This window comes from Hypanus sabinus, chromosome 5 (assembly GCF_030144855.1).
Source record: "Hypanus sabinus isolate sHypSab1 chromosome 5, sHypSab1.hap1, whole genome shotgun sequence".
NCBI lineage: Eukaryota > Metazoa > Chordata > Chondrichthyes > Myliobatiformes > Dasyatidae > Hypanus > Hypanus sabinus.
Window position 1 is genome coordinate 54,463,706 of NC_082710.1, and position 12,122 is coordinate 54,475,827.

Consider the following 12,122-nt stretch of genomic DNA (forward strand, 5'->3'; position numbering starts at 1 on the left):
CATTGAGGAATTACCAAGGGGTACAAGAAGGTGAAACTGCTCTGCTGGGAGTCAGTATGAGTTGTATCATCAAATGATGGGAATAATCTACAGCTACAGTGATATTATATCTCTCAGCTTTGCATTCACTGAGAATGGAATCAGATCAATTCCGTTGTTTCATTCTTGCCTCTATTTCTGGATCGTTCTAACCAAATGCACTTAGTTAGTGACAGCAAATAATGGTATTATAACACAATCTTTAAAAAAAAGCTTTGATCCTTCACACCCTGTTCAATTGCATTCAGAACAACTACAAGCTAAAGTACTTACAGCAGCTGACTTCATCACTTTCATCTTTACAGTCTACATCACCATCACAGTACCATCTAATGTGGATGCATTCACCCGAGGCAGAATGGAAGTCATTAGGAGAGCAGGTTTTAAGTGAAGGAATATGTCCACACTGTGCTGGGGATTCATCAACATGGGTGTCACATACCGAACTGAAAGGGATGCATTCTGAACTGTTACAGTGAAACTCATGTAGACCACAGGAAAACGAAGGGCAGTTACTTTCGTCACTGCCATCATCACAGTCATCTTTGCCATTACATACAAATGCCATGAGTACACCTGCCAGTGGAGCAAGTGAACTCTTCTGCACTGCAAGACGGAGTGCCTGAAAAATATCGAACGTTAATTGTAAATGTTTCTACATAACTAAATTTCTTTACAGAAGTCTTCAAGAACCTTAAAATTTCAAAGGCCAATTTGAAAACATTTTAAACTGCTGATACCAGCTACAAGAATTCAGTTTGAGCTCCATATTAGTAAGGACTGAAAAGATAGCTGAGGATCAGAGACTGACTTTTTTGAGAATAAGAGGACAATTAGTGCATCACAAGGGATCTTGGGGTCCAAATCCATAGTTGTCACAGAGGTATATAGAGTGGTAAAGGCAGTGCTTTCATTGATTAGGGCACTGCCCACAAGAATCAGGAAGTTATGTGCCATTGAACAAAATGTTAGAATGTATTTTGCAATATTGCCTTGCAGTTCTGGATGCCCAATTATAGTGAGGATGGAGGCTTTGAAAAGGGTACTGAAGTGGTTTACCAGGACATTACCCGGATCAGGTGGGCATTAACTGTAATTAAGTTCGCAAACTTGTGTTTTTTTTCCCTGGAGGCTGCAGGGCAGCCTAATAGAAGTTCATAAAATTATGAGTGATGTACTGTAGATAGGTTAGATGAAATCCATGACGGAAATGTCAAATATTAAAGGATGCACAGTCAGAGAAGGGGAAAATTAAAAGGACAACTACAGATATATCTCTGCACAGGCTGCTAGGAGTAGTGATAGATGATAGTGGTGTTTAAGAGATTTGGGTAGACAAATATGCAGGAAGTAGAGGAATTAGTATCTTGTGCGAGCAGCAGAGAGTTAGTTTAATTTGGTATTGTGTTCAGCATGGACAGTGGGCCAAATGGCCCATTCCTGCACTGTACTGACCCAAGTTCTATGGCAAAGAAACAGTCCAGTGCTATCTTGGGGACAGGGGCCCAAAATTCATGCCCAATTTTCAAGACAATGGAGAAATCACAAGCTATGATAAACTTATAGGGAAATCATATGCTGACAAGAAGAATTAAAGCTGGTGCAATACACAACTTATTATCAAAAATAATAAAATTAGGATTTAAGTTACTTGACAGGACTTCAAATGTTCTATTTATTTACCTCATCATATCCGGTTTCACAGTCCTTTGCACCGTCGCACTTCCAGGATACTGGGATACACATAAGTGATCCAGGGCCACAGTGGATTTCATTAATAGCACAGGCATTCATGTCTAAAGAAAGCACAACAAAACACAAACGTGGATTTATCAGCCAAGGATATTCTTAGACGTGCTGTCAAAGAATTTTTTTATTTGATCTCCTTAACCACTACTGCAACCTTCAAAATTTCATCACACCGATCTGTTTTCCTGGGCTTTTTGCTCCCAAGTACTAATCAAGCAGACTTAAAATTCATACTGGAAATTTCAAACTAATTGAAGAACCTCACTAAACGTCTTTCTCTCATCATAGATACTATATTGATTAAAGCTGGTCAGCAGTGTGAAAGTAGAAGTCATCAGCTGCTACCAAACATTCTTTTGTTTCCCTTGAAAATCCGGTGACCAAGCAAATAACCCCAGGAGTCAGTCGAAGATGGCACCAAGCTGTGACATCTGTTGATTCACACCTCAAAATTAGTTGTGTTTTTAAAACCTTGGTTAATTCTTAATTTTTTGATTCATAAGAATGGCTTGAGAGACAGATGAGAGTTAGGGGTCAGGTTCATTTTCGGAAAAGGAATGTGGGGGAATTAGAGATCAGGCCAAAGTCCAAGTCCCCACTCTGTGTTTGAAAACACTGACATGGTTGGACTTGTGGTCAGATGGTGAACCAGCAGAGAAGCAGAGAGTTGAGAACCCATGCCCACTGTCAGCAGGTTCCAGAGTTGGAATTCTGTGTGGGCAGGAGCTCTAATGATCCCCTGGATTTATGAATCTGAGAGTTTGGAGTTCAAGGCCTGGTGTTCGGTGATTAGCATGTCCTAGGATCAATGTACAGTCGGTCCTCCTTATCCGCAAGGGATTGCTTCCAGGATATCTGCGGATAACAAAAAAAAACACGGATGCTTGTCCCTTGTTTAAAATGGCATAGTATTTGCACATAACCTACGCACATCCTCCCGTATACTTTAAGTCATCTCTAGATTACTTATAGAACCTAATACAATGTAAATGCTATGTAAATAGTTGTTATACTGTAATGTTTTGGGAATCATGATAAGAAAAAAAATGTATATGCTCCTCTTTCTCACAACACAAGCAACGAACGAACAAGATGCGAGGCGAACAATGATCAAACAATGAGTAAAGCTTGTAATACCTGTACAGTGTTTGTTACACTGTACTGTTTAGGGAATAAGGATGCTTTGGAGGAGGCTCAATAATGCTAAAGTCAGGAACTGTGGAGGTTGAAGGCTGAGGATCTTCAAGACTTCAGAATTGCAGATGCTTTAGTTAGAAACATTGTTATAGGAAGTTGTCTCTTCTTTTTCTTTGCATCATCAAACAAATCTTGCAAGGTAGCCTTTCTCTTCTGTGAGTTGCTTGAGCTCCTCTGGGAACGCTGCTGTGGCCTTGGCATTAGCCAGCTTTACATAGCCAGTCAGCCATTCCTTACTAGCCTTAAGTTCTCTTTTGCTCTCATCAACCTCGTCACAGTAGTGCTCATAGAAACTAGGAGCTTTTTCCACGTATAATTTGGCCATCGACAGGGATATGCTTCCGTGACACGTCCTCTAGCCACACAACTTGGCGAGAGATAGCACTTTACGCTCCCTCTTAGCCTTTGAGGAATTGCTTTGATCACCTAATTGCTTTTTAGGAGCCATTTTTTCCACAGGAACAAAGTAGCAAATGAACGAGACGTAAGGCGAACAATGCTCAAACAACAAGTGCTGGAAGAACATTTCTGGATTTTCTCAATTCGCGGTTGGTTGAATTCGCGCATGTGGAACTCATGGATAAGGAGGGCCGACTGTATTGGACTGAGGCCCAAGGACAAATTGGAGGTCCAGAATCCGAGGACTTTTGGCTGGAGGAAAGTCTGTGAATCTCTGCAAGTCTGTCGGGGATGATGAAGTCTGGTGTCTGCAGGCTTGAGCCTTTGTCCACTGGAGGCTTTTTAAAGGACCGTGGTGACCCACTTCCTAGCGCACTCGAACCGGCTCACAAATAGCCAGCGCGCCGGCACAAAGGCCAGTCCCAAAAGGGCGCCAGGTCTGCTTCACCAACAAAGGGAAAAGCCTGCGGGGGATTGTGAGTACGTGCCCCTATAGCATCCGTGCCCGGGGAGGGCGGGATCAGGGATGCTTTAAAGCAAGGCTGTGAAGTTCGAATAAAATCTTCTTTAACTGTAGTTTACCAACTCCGTGTCGTTATTTTAGCGCTGTGTGTAGCACACCGCTACAATTGGTGACCCCGACGGTCCAAACGATTTTTGGACCGGAGATGACTGACACCACATCTGTTCATGCAGGCTCCAGAACCTCCCCGTAGGCCCAGGTGAGAGGACACTACTCTGTCCCGTCGTCCCGGCACCTTGGCGGCGACGCAATTTCGACTCCATTCATAACTTAGCGCACCCCTCCATCAGGACAACTGTCCGGATGGTCTCCAGCAGGTTCGTTTGGCACGGACTCCGCAAGCAGATCAGTGAATGGGCCAGAACGTGCATGCACTGCCAGACGGCCAAGGTGCAGCGGCACACCAAAGCTCTGCCGCAGCAGTTCCATCCCACCCACCGGCGTTTTGACCACATTCATGTGGATATCGTGGGCCTCCTGCCAGTGTCGCGCGGAGCGCGGCACCTCCTGACTATCCTGGACCGGTTCACAAGATGGCCAGAGACGATCCCGCTCACCGACACCACCTCTGAATCTTGCGCCCGGGCACTGATCGCCACCTGGGTGTCCCGCTTTGGTGTACCGGCCCACATTACCTCCGACAGAGGCGCCCAGTTCACCACCAGCCTGTGGTCAGCTATGGCCAGCCTTTTGGGGACACAGCTGCACCACACAACTGCCTACCACCCACAGTCGAACGGCCTGGTGGAGCGTTTCCACCGTCACCTAAAGTCGGCTTTCATGGCCCGCCTGAGAGGAGCTAACTGGGTGGACGAGCTTCCCTGGGTCCTACTCGGCATCCGCACGGTGCCCAAAAACGATCTGCACGCCTCGTCGGCCAAGTTGGTGTACGGTGCACCCCTGGTCGTCCCCGGGGAGTTCATACCAGCCCCAAGGGGGCAAGAGGAAGAACCCACAGCAGTCCTGGGCAGACTATGCGAGAGGCTCGGTGACCTGGCCCCCATACCCACTTCACAGTAAGTTTGTGTTTGTACGCAGGGGCGGGCATCGGCCACCGCTGCAATGGCCCTACGAGGGGCCGTTTATGGTGCTCAGGAACAATGGGTCCATGTTCGTGCTGGACGTTTGGGGGAAAGGGGAGGTTTTCACGGTGGACCGACTCAAACCGGCCCATGTGGACTTAGTGCAACTGGTTGAGTTTCCGGCACTGCAGCGCAGAGGCCAACCTCCCAAACAGGGTCCGGCCCAGATTGTGGACATTGGGGGGTGTATCGCCAGTTCTTGGGGGGGGAGGGGGTTATGTGTCGACCCACTTCCTAGTGCACTCGAACCGGCTCACAAATAGCCAGCGCGCCGGCACAAAGGCCAGTCCCAAAAGGGCGCCAGGTTTGCTTCACCAACAAAGGGAAAAGCCTGCGCGGGATTGTGAGTACGTGCCCCCTACAGCATCTGCACCCGGGGAGGACAGAATCAGGGAGGCTTTAAAGCAAGGCTGTGAAGTTCGAATAATATCTTCTTTAACTGCAGCTTACCGACTCCGTGTCGTTATTTTAGCGCTGTGTGTAGCACACCGCTACAGGACTATATATGTGTGCGGGTGGGAGATAGGGATGGGCTTGTTTTTGCTGTGTTGTTTATTGCTTCTTGTGTTCTGTGGTGCCCTGCTGAGCATTTGTGAACGTGCTATGTTGGCACTGGAATTTGTAGCAGCACTTGTGGGCTGTGCTTGTGGTCCGGTGCACTAGTTGTTAATGCAAATGGCACATTTCAGTATATTTCAATGTGCACTTGACAAATAAATTTGAATCTTGAGTCATGGAGTCCTAGAGCCCGGAAGCAGGCTCTTCAGTTCAAATGGCCTATGCCAATCAAGATTCCTGTCTAAGCTGGTCCCAATTGTCCCATATCCCTCCAACCTTTTCAATATTGTTCATGTACCTGCCCCAACTACTTCCCACGGTAGCTCATTCTATATATTCTTATCCCTCAGTTCCTATTAAATCTCTCCCATCTCTGCAAAGTGGAGTCAGAGTAGGGGCCCCAATAAATATTAGAAGATAAACCTTAAGGATCAACTGTTCAAGACAGCTTGGAAAGGGTTTAAAGCTTATCTAACTTCAAATGAGTTACACAAAGGACTAATGAAATCCAGTTTCCTTGTAAAGAGTGTATTGATCCACTTAGTGTTCAATGTGAACCTCTATTGAGATATCAAGGAGATACTAGCGGCAAAGTGCTGGAATTTCATCAGGACCGTCTTCACAACCGACATCACCATCACACTTCCATTTACCAGGTAAGCACTGGCCATTATGACATACAAAGTCTGATATTCTACAGATGAGAGTTGAAGCTGATAAGATGAAACAGTCTATTAAAATAATGCTCTGGATAAAACATTATTGTGTTTAACTAACTTACAAGTAGGCAGGTAACTGTCCTAAGTACCTTTTCTGAACCAATTTTCATCTCTGTTCTTAGTTAGCCGCTATTAGTTAGCCTATTTGTTTCCTAAATTTTATGGAAAATTTAATGTTTATTTTATATCCAGCAATTCATACCAGGGTAGCTCATATTTTGCCAAACACCCAAACAAAATCAGGCTTTAAAGCAGAAATCTGGTAAGACAAATGCTTACCTCAACTTGATAGACAAGGCTACACAAGATATTTACACTCTGGTCCATGCATTTCAAAGTGCTTGAAATTAATAAATAAATTTTAATATGTACTAATTAAGTATGATTTGTTGTATGAAATATGAATCTGAGTGGCTGAAATTGAGAACAACAGAATTCACTTTAAACCAACTTCACATATTTTGCAGCACCGGAACCACCGTTTAGGACTCCCTGCAGAGTTTTCATTAGCATCTACAATTATTCAGAATAGATAGCACATCTTGAAATGAGATTTGGGCTATTGTTTTTTCCCCCCCCACAAATTGTATTCTCTTGCACTAATTATACTAAATAGACAAAAATCTCATCAATTAAACTGCCTTTTCCAAAGGCCTTTGGCAAGTGTTCTCATCTGATTTCACTTTAAGATTATGGAACCATTTTGCTCATATACATTAATAAAGTTCTTATATAAATTCTCTATTTTAAAAAAGCCTTTCCAAACACTGTGGTGTTTGCAGAGACCAGTATCAAGTAAATTAGGGATATCTACAAAGTGAAGATTCTGCTCCAAAGCGAACATCACACAGATTTCAGTCTTGGTCTCATGGTTGATTCCTAACAAGTGGAAATTCTGAAATAATAAAATAACTAGTGTTAAGTACACACTGGGTGGAAGTTTGCTCAAAGCATTCTCTCCCTGAAAAAGGATCAGAGCTTTCCTGGTGCATATGAGGAATAAACTCTTCTCTGGCTTCCAGCCAGTGCAACTATCAATTATAACCAATGTTTTGATGACAAACTCCGCTGCCTTCATTAGAGAGAAGAGGCTATTCATCATTCTCTCCCTGTCTACAATTTGACGTGGGACAGTGCCTGACAATTGAGCAGTGTTCACATTGGACATGGTTTGCAATGACCAGCAGTCAATTAAACCTGCAAGTTGTGTCAGCTTCTCAGCCAGATATTTGTATTTGCTGAATCAAGTTTAATCATCCTTGATACTGAAATATAACCAACTATGAAAGCCACTGTTTATTGCACCTGAATATCTCTTGTTTAAAGGAGCCTGGTTCATATTTCAACTCAATCTTACAGCAATTCTCTATGCATTTCCCTTGCTGTCCAAGTGGAAACCAAATTATAATACCCAATGACATGCACACTAATTCTAGTATTTACCAGTGATACATTGTTTTCCATCTTCGAATAATTGCATACCATCTGGACAAACTCAGGTGAATTTAGTCAAATTAATACTGCTCTGAGGAGCAGGGAGACACAGGTATTCATAGCCTCCATTAACACTGTCATTGCACCAGTTTCTGCCTGTTGAAAACAAAATTTCAATAGACTAATGTTATGAGAGCCTCTGATGTATATTGGAATTAATATCAGTGCAATTGATAGAATTGAGAAAACAGGGCTTCCAATTAAACAAAATTGGAAGTTTAGACACTTCACAAAGCCTAATTTACAAAATATAAATCAGCATTACCAAGATTCTTTCTTTCTTTTTCAATCTCTTTATTGAATTTCATATATAATTATAAAAAAAACATAACATAATGAATAGGTTATGAATACAATAGACTTAAAATTACATTGGTAATAAGATAATAATATCCTATTAAACATCAACAAAAAAGAGTACATTAATCAAGTCTATATAACTATATATGAAAAAAAACAAAAAAATATATTGAGAGAAAAAAAAAAGAACTAAACTAAAACTAACATGGGCAATAATAATGGTTTATAAGTATATGATAGTGTCAAAGAACTCCATACCTGAAGAAGAACAAGCAGAGAGAAGGTCTGGAAAAGGCCAAATTAATTCATATGAAAATGTCGAATAAACGGTCCCCAAGTTTCTTCAAATTTAATTGATGAGTCAAAAATAGTGCTTCTAATTTTTTCCAGACTCAGATATGAAATAGTTTGGGAAGGCCACTGAGACGTGGTAGGAGGATTTACTTCTTTCCAGTTTTGTAATATAGACCTTCTGGCCATTAATGTTACAAAAGCAATCATTCGTCTGATTGAAGGAGAAAACTGGTTACCATCCTCATTTGGTATACCAAAAATTGCAGTAATAAAATGAGGTTGTAAATCAATATTCCAAATTGAGGAAATGGTAACAAATATGTCCTTCCAATAGTTATGTAAAGCGGGACATGACCAAAACATGTGGGTCAATGAAGCCACTTCTAAATGACATCTGTCACATTGGGGGTTAATATGAGAGTAGAATCGAGCAAGCTTATCTTTAGACATATAAGCTCTATGTATAATTTTAAATTGTATTAAAGCATGTTTAGCACATATAGAAGAGGAATTAACCATTTGTAAAATTTTTTCCCATTTATCTGTTGATATATTATATCGAAATTCCTTTTCCCATTCTTGTTTAATTCTATTTGATATTTCTGGTTGTATCTTCATAATCATATTATAAATAAAAGCTACTAATCCCTTCTGACAAGGATTTAAGGTAAAAATCAAATCTGGGAAATCCATTGAAGTTGAATTGGGAAAAGATGGCAGAACTTTATGTAAGAAATTTCTGATTTGTAGATATCTGAAAAAAATAGATTTAGGTAATTTAAATTTGTTGGAAAGTTGGTCAAAAGACATCAAAGTATCCTCAAAAAAAAGATCACGAAAACATTTTATACCTTTCCTTTTCCATATGCTAAAAGCTTGATCTGTCAAGGAAGGTTTGAAAAAAAAATTAAATAAGATAGGGCTATCAAGAACAAAGTTTTTCAGAGTAAAAAAACTTACGAAATTGAAACCAAATTCGTAATGTATGTTTGATAACAGGATTAGATATCTGTTTATTGAATTTAACTAAAACAACAGGAAGAAAAGAACCAAGAACAGAGAATAGAGAATATCCCTTTACCTCACTGCATTCTAAATTTACCCATTGCGGGCACAATGGTAAGTCCAAATCTAATTTCCAATACATTAGGTTACGAATATTATTCGCCCAATAGTAAAATCTAAAGTTAGGTAAAGCTAAACCACCATCTTTTTTAGATTTTTGTAATTGCCTTTTACTTAACCTGGGGTTTTTATTTTGCCACACAAATGAGGAAATTTTTGAGTCAATGTTGTCAAAAAAAGATTTAGGAATAAAAATTGGTAAGGCTTGAAATAAATATAAAAATTTTGGTAAAATCATCATTTTAATAGCATTAATCCGACCAATTAATGATATGAATAAGGGAGACCATCTTGTAGTAAGTTGTTGAATCTGATGAAGCATAGGTAAAAAATTCAGTCTAAATAAATCTTTATATTTCTTGGTAATTTTTATACCCAAATAGATAAAGTTATCAGTAACAACTTTAAATGGTATCCTGTCATTCAATAAAGTTTGCGCGTTTAAAGGAAATAATTCACTCTTATCCAAGTTTAATTTATAACCAGAAAAGCTACCAAATTGAGCCAACAAGGATAAAATAGCGGGAATAGACCTGTCAGGATTAGAAATATATAACAGCAAGTCATCAGCATAAAGTGATAATTTGTATACCTTCTCATTACGGGTAATACCAAAAATATTAGGAGATTCACGAATAGCAATGGCTAAAGGTTCTAATGCGATATTAAATAATAAAGGACTTAAGGGACAACCTTGTCTCGTACCATGACATAATTGAAAAAAAGAGGATCTATAATTATTTGTAAGAACAGAAGCAACAGGTTTATAATATATTAATTTAATCCATGATATGAAATTAGGACTAAAATTAACATTTCTCAATGTATTAAATAAGTATGTCCATTCAACTCTATCAAAAGCTTTTTCAGCATCTAATGAGATAACACATTCTGGAATTGTGGGTGATGAAGTATAGATTATATTAATCAATTTTCTAACATTAAAAAAGGAATACCGATTCCTAATGAAACCAGTTTGATCTTCTGAAATAATTTGTGATAGTACCTTTTCTAATCTAATGGCTAAAATTTTTGTAGGAATCTTAGAATCTACATTTAATAATGATGTAGGGCGATAAGATGCACATAAAGTAGGATCTTTATCTTTTTTAAGAATTAGAGAGATAGTAGCTTCATAAAAAGATTGAGGTAATCTCTTCTTAGCAAACGCATCATTAAAGATTTCACATAACCAAGGGGAAAGCAAAGAAGAAAAAGTTTTAAAAAATTCTACAATATAACCATCAGGGCCAGGAGCTTTCCCTGAATTCATTGATGAGATAGCCTCTCCTATTTCGGCCATAGAAATACAAGCATCAAACAAGCTACAATCTTCATCTATCAGTTTAGGAATATTCAAATTATTAAAAAAATTATCCATCATGGACAGGTCACCATCAAATTCTGATTGATATAAAGATTTATAAAAATCTTGAAAAGTGTTATTGATTTCTTTATGATCAGTAGTAAAATTACCGTCTTGTTTACGAATTTTAATAATTTGTCGCTTAGTCGAAATAGCTTTTAATTGATTAGCTAACAGTTTACCAGTTCGATCACTATGAATATAGAATTGAGCCCTGGTCCTAATCAATTGATTTTCAATTGAAGAAGATAATAATAAACTATGTTCCATTTGAAGCTCAACTCTCTTCTTATAGAGTTCTTTGGTAGGAGTCACGGAGTAAATCTTATCAATTTCCTTAATTTTATCCACTAATAAAGCGATATCTAAATATCTTTGTTTTCTTTTACCAACGGAATATGAGATAATTTGTCCACGGATAAAAGCCTTAAAAGAGTCCCAAAGTATTCCTCTGTCAATTTCTTCAGTGTAGTTTGTTGAGAAAAACAAGTCAATTTGCTGTTTTATGTAGGTGATAAATTCTGTGTCTTGAAGCAAAGTAGCGTTAAGTCTCCAAGATCTAATATTATTGGAAAAGTCCGAAATCTTAATAGATAACTTCAAAGGTGCATGATCCGAAATAGTAATAGAATCATATTTACAATCAATAACATCCGTTAATAACCGATGATCAATAAGAAAATAGTCAATTCTAGAATAGCTATGATATACATGTGAAAAAAATGAGAATTCTTTATCTTTAGGGTTCAAAAACCGCCATATTTCAGTAATTCCCGAATCAACCATAAAAGAATTAATAAGTGAGGCTGATCTAGTTGGAAGAGTTCGGATAGGTTTAGATCTATCCATCGAAGGATTCAAACAACAATTAAAATCTCCACCCATTATCAACATATATTCATTTAGATTAGGAAGGGAAGTAAATAAACGTTCAAAAATTTCAGGGCAGTCAAAGTTTGGAGCATAGATATTAACTAGAACCACTTTTCTATTAAAAAGTGAACCAGTTATCAACAAAAATCTGCCCTGTGGGTCAGAAATAGTTTCATGATGTGTAAACGAAATTGAGGGGTCTATAAAAAATAGACACACCCCTAATTTTAGCGGTACAATTCGAGTGAAATTGTTGACCCTTCCAGAACCTAAAAAAACGCTGATTATCCTCCCTCCTAATATGGGTCTCCTGTGCAAAAATAATATTAGCGTTCAATCTATGGAATACTTTAAATTTTTTTTACATTTAATCGGATGATTTAAACCATTAGTATTCTAAGAGA

General features: G+C 39.1%; 2 pseudogenes; both read right to left on the bottom strand.

The window, feature by feature from the left end:
- LOC132394753 (very low-density lipoprotein receptor-like) overlaps window positions 1–3,310 on the bottom strand; it is a 56,877-nt pseudogene extending 53,567 nt beyond the window's left edge.
- Window positions 3,311–7,761: 4,451 nt separating this feature from the next.
- Window positions 7,762–12,122, bottom strand: part of LOC132394161 (very low-density lipoprotein receptor-like) — a 125,477-nt pseudogene continuing 121,116 nt past the window's right edge.